The sequence below is a fragment of the Gossypium hirsutum genome, chromosome D03 (assembly GCF_007990345.1).
Source record: "Gossypium hirsutum isolate 1008001.06 chromosome D03, Gossypium_hirsutum_v2.1, whole genome shotgun sequence".
Taxonomy (NCBI): Eukaryota; Viridiplantae; Streptophyta; class Magnoliopsida; order Malvales; family Malvaceae; genus Gossypium; species Gossypium hirsutum.
In genome coordinates this window covers 2,250,065-2,257,946 of record NC_053439.1, presented here as the reverse complement: position 1 = coordinate 2,257,946, position 7,882 = coordinate 2,250,065, and the positions used below count along the sequence as shown (strand labels likewise).

The 7,882-nt window shown below is 33.0% G+C and overlaps 1 pseudogene; it reads left to right on the top strand.

The window, feature by feature from the left end:
* Positions 1–5,528: 5,528 nt before the first annotated feature.
* LOC107908220 (cytochrome P450 83B1-like) lies at positions 5,529–7,255 on the top strand (annotated as a pseudogene).
* The last annotated feature ends 627 nt before the right edge of the window (positions 7,256–7,882 follow it).

Genomic DNA, 7,882 nt, shown 5'->3' with positions numbered 1-7,882 from the left:
AAATTGACTTACCAAATTAACTTTCAACCTTGAAACCCCAAATTTCCCCTTTTCTTTTCCTTTCTTTCTTTCTCACTGTTTCTTTTCTGTTTCGTCCATGCTTAAAGTTCTGTTTCTTTCTTTCCTTTATTTCATTTACTTTATATATATAATAATATAATATAACAACATACTTATTAATTAAATAAACATAATATATAATATATATTTTAAATTAAAAATATCTTAGATATTTGTTTTGTTATGCCGCCTCAATTTAGGCTGATGGCATAATTACCTATTTGGTCCTTTTAACTTTCTTTAATCTATAATTAAACTTTTATCTCTATTTCAATTTAATCCTTTTTCATAATTACTCCTAATTAAGTCAAATTCACCTAACCAAAACTTAATTGATCACACAACTAACTTCGTAAATATTTATTAAAAATATTTATGAAACCCGTTTCACTAAAATGAAGGCCCGATAATTCAATTTCCAATGCATGCACTTTTTAGGTCATTACCAAAGCCCCATAGAGGAGAAGTGGTAGCCAAAATTTCATCTATATTTAACAATGGAGATGGTAGATGGGGGTATTTTAATTTCTCAAAAATTTGACATGTTTTTTGTTCTCAAAGAGATGGGTAAATTTTTGACATGTTTTTTGTTTTCTCAAATTTTGCAGCAATGGCTTTGCTTTCGAATTCTTCCAAACAATCCCTTCTCCCAACCTTCATTTACTCTTCCTCTAAATCTTTCTCATTTGATTGATTCCGCGATGCCAACACCTCTACCTTCATTGCTTCGCACAAATCTCTTAATGCCAATAACCCGTTCAATCTTGAGTTCCCTTTCAGCAAGTTCAACCCAGTTGAATTTCTTCGTCACTTCCCATTCCTTAATTCTTCTTTTCTTTGGCAGGAACCATTTTTTCTTCAAGGCTTGAACAAGGTGAGCTCTTCTTAGGTGCTTCCCAAACATCTTTAAATCTAGGTTGTTGATTGTTGAATGGATGATTGAATAATTGAGATAAGGTGGTGGTGGTTTGGAGGTCAACGATGGTAATGCCAAAGATGGTTGTGGCAGAGGCATTGACGACAAGATTCTTGGGATGGAGAAGAAGAAGAAGTATATGGAGAAGAAGAAGAAGTATAAACATATTGGGCCATTTATGTAAAAAGTAAAAATGTTGGACCATTTATTAAAAAACAAAAAAGGACGAAAAAAAATAGTCACTAACTTTGCCTTTTCCAACATGACAACTTGCCACATCAACTAGTTAACTGGTCACGTTACCTGTACCATTAGGTTTGTAATAGAAAACTTTAATGAGTGACAAATTTGTCACTTTTTGATAACATTAGTGATAGTTTTGCTATTTTTCAAAACTTGAGTGACTGAATTGAGACCTGAGTTACTGTTTTGTTAGTTACTTCAAAGTTAAGTGACTATTGTTGTAATTTACCCTTTAATTAATTAAAGATTAAATACTATTTAATATTATCACTTAATGAATTTAATTTAATTAGTGATAATATAATTTTTTATTATTTATCTCTTAATTAATTAGTGAAAAAAATTATAACATAGTATATGGTGTCATATTTTAATCCATGATAATTTCAGCAAAACATTTATACTTTATGATTGGCCTGAAAAGTTTTTCACTATTCAAGTACTGCTAGAGTTGTGTGACCCAGATCCTGTTTGATCCGGCCTGAAAAGTTCAAGGTGCAACTCACTTGTTAAAGAAATAAAATGGAGAGGCAAAATAGGGGATCTGTGGGGAGCTATACTTATTTTATTAGACATTGATTATAATAGGGTTATTTAACCCTTAAAATGTGTGTAATTGAAAACCTCTTGTATTGTTGTTTTTCAACCTTAATGAATTTCTCCTCCTCTGCCAATGATTTTTCTTGAAAAGAGTTTTCCACGTACAATCTACGTGTTCTTATTTTTCTTTCTTATTATTTTGCGATCATTCCTATTATCATTATTGACGTATAATATAACAAAAAAATCTAAATCAACCAAAATAAAATCAAACCCTATAAATACATTATTTAAATCTAAATGGCTATATATTCTTTTAGAAAATTCAAAGCAAAAAACCTAGCAAAAGGAGAGAAAACAAAAACAAAACAGCTTATTTTTCCCTCAATCAACCCAAATAAAATCCAACCCTCAAAATACATAATTTAAATTTAAAACAATTATATATTCTTTTAAAAAATTCAAAGTAAAAAAACGAAGGAGAAAAAAAAAGTATTATTATTTTAGTATAATTACAAGTATCCTTTTCCATTTTATGATTTGAATCTAGTCATATTTGGGTCAAGATTATATTCAGGTAAAATTCTTCCTACAATGTCGATTTCAATATTTGAGCTTAATCCAAATGGCCGAACAATAATTCATTTTCACTTTTTTCAATCCCTTATTGGTATTTTTATTTTATTTTATTTTAATTTGTGTAACATGTAATAGAATGAATGTTGAACAATCCTTGCTAAGCTAAATATTTTTTTTAATCATTTGTTACCATTTTTAAGCTAAATACGTAATACGAAGTTTAATTTCTACAATACATTGCATCTTTCATGATTTATACTACAGACGCAAAGTTGGTTGAAACTTATTCTCCCTCGCTACTCTTGGCCATGAAGAGATGTAACACCCTAAACACGGCCTAGACGTTATGGTCGAATCTGATGATGTCACAAGGTAGTGCTTTTCGAAAAAAAATGTTGTCGCTAAATTCCCTTTTCTATTTAACCATTTTTTCATTACGTTATGTTAATTTCAAATCGTGTCGTTCGTTTCCAAAATATTATTCATTTACAAATTGTTATTCAATTTCAAAAAAAAAATTTATTGCGGAATCTTTTAAACAGTTTGCGTATTCGTGGTATTTTTTATAAAACATTAATTTCATTTGAAAACTCGAGTTTTACCTAATACTAGCAGGTTTAAATCATAAAACTGTATAAAATCCAAATTTTAAATCAAAATTCATAAAGGTCATAATTACAGCAAAATACTCCCAAATAAAAGTAAAATCATAAATAGGTAGTAAACAATGTAAAAGAAGTCGTGTGGCCATCACTGAGTCCTCCGTTGCACCTATCCGCCTATATCTGGGGATTACCTGTACAGATTAAACAGAAGGGGTGAGTTTACGTAAACCCAGTGTGTAATCCCCATACAAATGAACAAACAGTAAACAAATAATCATAGTCTGGGCTTAAGCCCTTTTCAGTATTTGTATCAGTCCAGTGTAGGCCTTAGCCCATCTTAGTACAAAAACAATCATGCAGTAGGGCTTTAGCTCATCACAATATCAGTAGCAGTAACAGACACGCAGTCACAAAAATCCTACCCATCCAGCCTCTACACACCATCTCTGTCCAACCCTACACTCCATGTGGGGATATAATCAACCCACCCATCCCTACACTCCAAGGAATTACCGGAAGAGGCACAAAATAGTAATTTGTAGCTGAGCTGCTAGTATGTTAGGCTTAAGAGCCTTTCAGTACACTTCCTTCAAATATAATAATCCCCCAACCCAATGCAATGCAATATATAGATATGACATACTGTAACATAATATCATGTATGTAAACAGGGCATACAGTATCAAATCAGTGGGACATCATCAGGTTTAATCATATCAGTCATACAGTCATTTCAGTCAATTAAGGGTCTAGGTAAACTTACCGACCCTACAGTGGGTTCACAGTCGACTTGAGCGACCAGTGCAACCTTATCAGTCAAACAGTGAAAATGGGCCTACAAGCCCATAATGTTCGCCCGTGTGCCCCACACGACCCAAATTGGCCTTGGCCCCGTGATCCATTTTAATGTAACCCGTGCTAGTTAATTTTTCATATGTGTTTCCACTATTTACTTATATGATCCTTCAAAACTGTCTACTTGAGTCACTGTTACTAAATTATTTGTATCTTAAGCTACAGAATTCTAAATTAAGATCTGCAAATTTTTCCTAAAAATAAACTCACATATCTTTTTAACATAAAATTTTTAGAATTTTTGGTTTAACCAATAAGTACAGTTTATTCTTTATATTTCCCCTGTTTTGCTGTCTAACAATTTTGACCTTTGTAAACTAAAAATTAATTATCTTCTCATACAGAATTCAGATGATGTTCCCATTTGTTTCTCTTGAAAAGAGACTCATTAAGGATTTTAAACATGTAAATTCTAACCCATAATTATTTTTATACAATTTTTAATAATTCTCCAAATTCAGGACAGAGGATTCCAAAATCATTCTGACCCTGTCTAAATAAAATTCAAATATCTCATAATATGAAATTCTTTTGCTTACTTTGTTTCTACTATGAGAAACTAGACTCAAATATTTTTAATCCCATATTTTTTTCATCCTCTAATTCGATTTCCACAATTTGTGGTGATTTTTCAAAATTAGCCTACTACTGTTGTCCAAACAACAAGCAATTTTGGCTTTTTGCCGAATCCCTTATTTTTGTGTTCCGGGTACACAGCTGGTTTTGTTTGATGCTAAAACAGTCCCCGAGCACTCCAAAGCCTATAATTGAACAAATAACACCATAATCAGTCTTACCTTGTGATTAATCAAAATCCCGAAACGAAAATACTTACCCATAAAACGATGAACACTTACCGCAAAACTTCAAATCGGTACATTTACGAAAATCACGATGAGAACCTTAATCTTCGCGAAATGCTACTGCCAACACCCTGGAATTAGACTATTGAACACAAAATAATATCTTAAAATGATACACAACAACTTACTGAATTTGCACAAGTGCTGCTTAAAGCTATGAAATCAAGAGGAAAGAATGGTTTAGGGGAAACAAGGGAATTTCAGCAGTAGTAGAGGAAAGAAAAGAAAAGATAATCGAGTAAGAAACAAAGAGGAAGAAAATTTTGGCAGAGATGGGGGAGAGAAAACGTCAGAAAGATGGAGAGAGAAATAACTCTTTTTTTTTTAAAAAGGAAAAAGTGATCAGATTTTGGATATTGTCCCTCATAATCCCCTAATTCACCCCTAATATCGCTTCCTCACTTCTCACCACACATCCACCACTCAGAAACCCAGTTCAGCACAACTCTTACCGAAATTAGGAGCAAAAATACAACCATTGCCGTCTCAAAAATTCAAACTCATGACCTCCCTCACACAAACACTCCACTTATTCACCAAACCAACAGGCCCGTTTTGTTAATTATTTGCCAACTTTTACTTAAAACCCTATTGACTAAAGATAGGGCTTATTCATAAAAATACCAAATTTTGCCCAAATTTTAGCTTCAACTTGGGACCTCCCAAACACTCCCAGAACACATAACTACTAAAGTTAACAAATATTTGTATCACACATTCACAATACCAAAAATTAAAATTTTGGGGCGTTACAAGATATATCTTAATTAACCTCAATGGTCAATGAGCACTACAGGGTTATGGCTCTCAGTTTCTTATATAAGGGGAGGAGCATCCCTCTCAACTTTCAAACTGATTCATTGAGTAGATTACAATGGCAATAGTAGTGTTTTTGGTCTTTCTTCTACCACTCTCCTTGTTCCTGTTCATTCTCCTAAAACATGGCAATTCTAATCGTCTTCCCCCTAGCCCTCCTTCTCTTCCTTTGATTGGTCACTTACATATACAGCTGTTTGATAACTCAGCCCCTCATATTTTTCTTAGCAAACTCTCTCAAAAGTATGGTTCTCTCGTGTACTTGTGATTTGGGTTTAAGCCAATCCTTGTAGTTTCTTCAGCAAAAATGGCTAAAGAGGTTATGAAAACCCATGACCTTGACTTTTGCAGTAGGCCGCATCAACTTTGTAGTCATAAATTATCTTATAATGGCTCGGATTTGGCTTTTTCACCGTATAATGACTACTGGAGGGAGATGAGGAAAATATGTGTTGTACATCTCTTTAGCGGAATGCAACAGTATCGTCCCATCCGAGAAGGTGAAGTTGCTCGCTTGATTGAAAAAATATCCAAATTATCTGTTGATTCTAAACCTGTCAACTTGAGTGAATCAATGATGTGCCTTTCCAGTACAATAATTTGTAGAATAGCCTTCGGCAAGAGGTATGACGAAGAAGGAGCCGAAAGAAGCAGATTCCATGAGCTGCTTAATGAAAGTCAAGCCATATTCTCAAGCTTCAGTTGTTCTGACTTCTTTCCTTACATGGGTTGGCTCGATAGATTCACTGGATTGCATAGTCGTCGTGAAAAAACATTCAAAGAACTTGATACTTTTTATCAACAACTCATTGATGAACATCTGGATCCTAATAGGCTAAAACCGCAACAAGAGGACATACTCGACGTGCTACTACAAACATGGAAGGATCACGACTTTTCATTTGATCTGACTATCGATCAGATAAAAGCTATTCTTATGGTCATTTCATCTCTACTCAAAACTTTCTATCATTAATTAACTTTTGAGCCTCACACTTTGTACGTATATATAACCCTTTGTTTTCCATGCAGAATGTGTTTATCGGTGGAACAGACACATCTTCAGCCACTGTGATATGGGTGATGAGCTTCCTAATGAAAAATCCAAAATGTTTGAAGAAAACTCAAGCAGAAATAAGAAATTTGGTTGGACAAAAAGGTTTTGTAAATGAAGATGATACTCGAGATTTGACTTACTTAAAAGCTGTGATAAAAGAAACCTTCAGATTGCAACCGATAGCTCCATTGTTAGTGCCACGAGAAACACTCCGAAAGTGCAACATAGGCGGGTACGATATACCTGCCAAAACCTTAGTTTATGTGAACGCATGGGCAATAGGAAAAGACCCTGAAACTTGGGAAAATCCAGAAGAGTTTTATCCTGAAAGGTTCATTGGTAGTCCCATTGACTACAAAGGACAACACTTTGAGCTCATACCATTTGGTGCTGGTAGAAGGGTTTGTCCTGGAATGCATATGGGAGTTGCAGTAGTGGAACTTGCCCTTGCAAATCTTCTTTACAAGTTCGATTGGGAAATGCCGATTGCGATGTCAAAAGAAGACATAGACTTTGATGCACTACCTGGTCTCGCTACACAAAAAAAATCCTCTTATCCTTGTGGCTAGGAAGATTTATTATTAAGCAATCCCTGCCTTTGGGATTGTTACTTGTTTACTGGTTGCGTATGAATAAGATCTTTAGTAACACTTTGGATTTGATATGCAATATGAAAATCAGTTAAAAAAATAAGTTATGAATAAAACTCTCAATTTATACATATACATGAGTCATAATACCAACTCATAATACATACATATAAATATAAAATTAAAAAAATAAACCAATAAGATTAACTAAAGAAAATCATAATTATTTTATTTATTAATAAAGCGCATGGGTTCTATCCTCAAAGTGGCTATAGGAATTTGTTTTTTCAAAATCTAGACAAAAAATCGAGTATTGTTGTTAGAGTTGTGTGACTCAAATTCTAAGAGATTATTTGCAAGTTAAGTTGAACAAAATATATTTTCTTTCTAGAAGATTTAGCATTTATTAGTATAATATATTTAGTATTCATTAGCATGGTTTATTTGACCTACTAATTTAGCCTATAAATAGGTTCTTTTATAACTTTAGAAAATACACCAATTAAATATTAGAACTCATAACACATTTAGAGAATTTTGTATTTACGTTTTGAGGATTTTTTTTTTCTGATTTTCGCGGTTTAGTTTTTATCTCCATCTTTTGTACTCTTTATTCTTTTGCCATTATAGTAAAATTATATTTGCCCATGGTTTTTTTATCCTCTTCGGAAGAGTTTTTTCATGTTAAATTTGTGTGTTCAATTTCTCAATTATTCCACTATTTTTTTTACTTGTTGCTTAATCGGGTCAATCCTAAT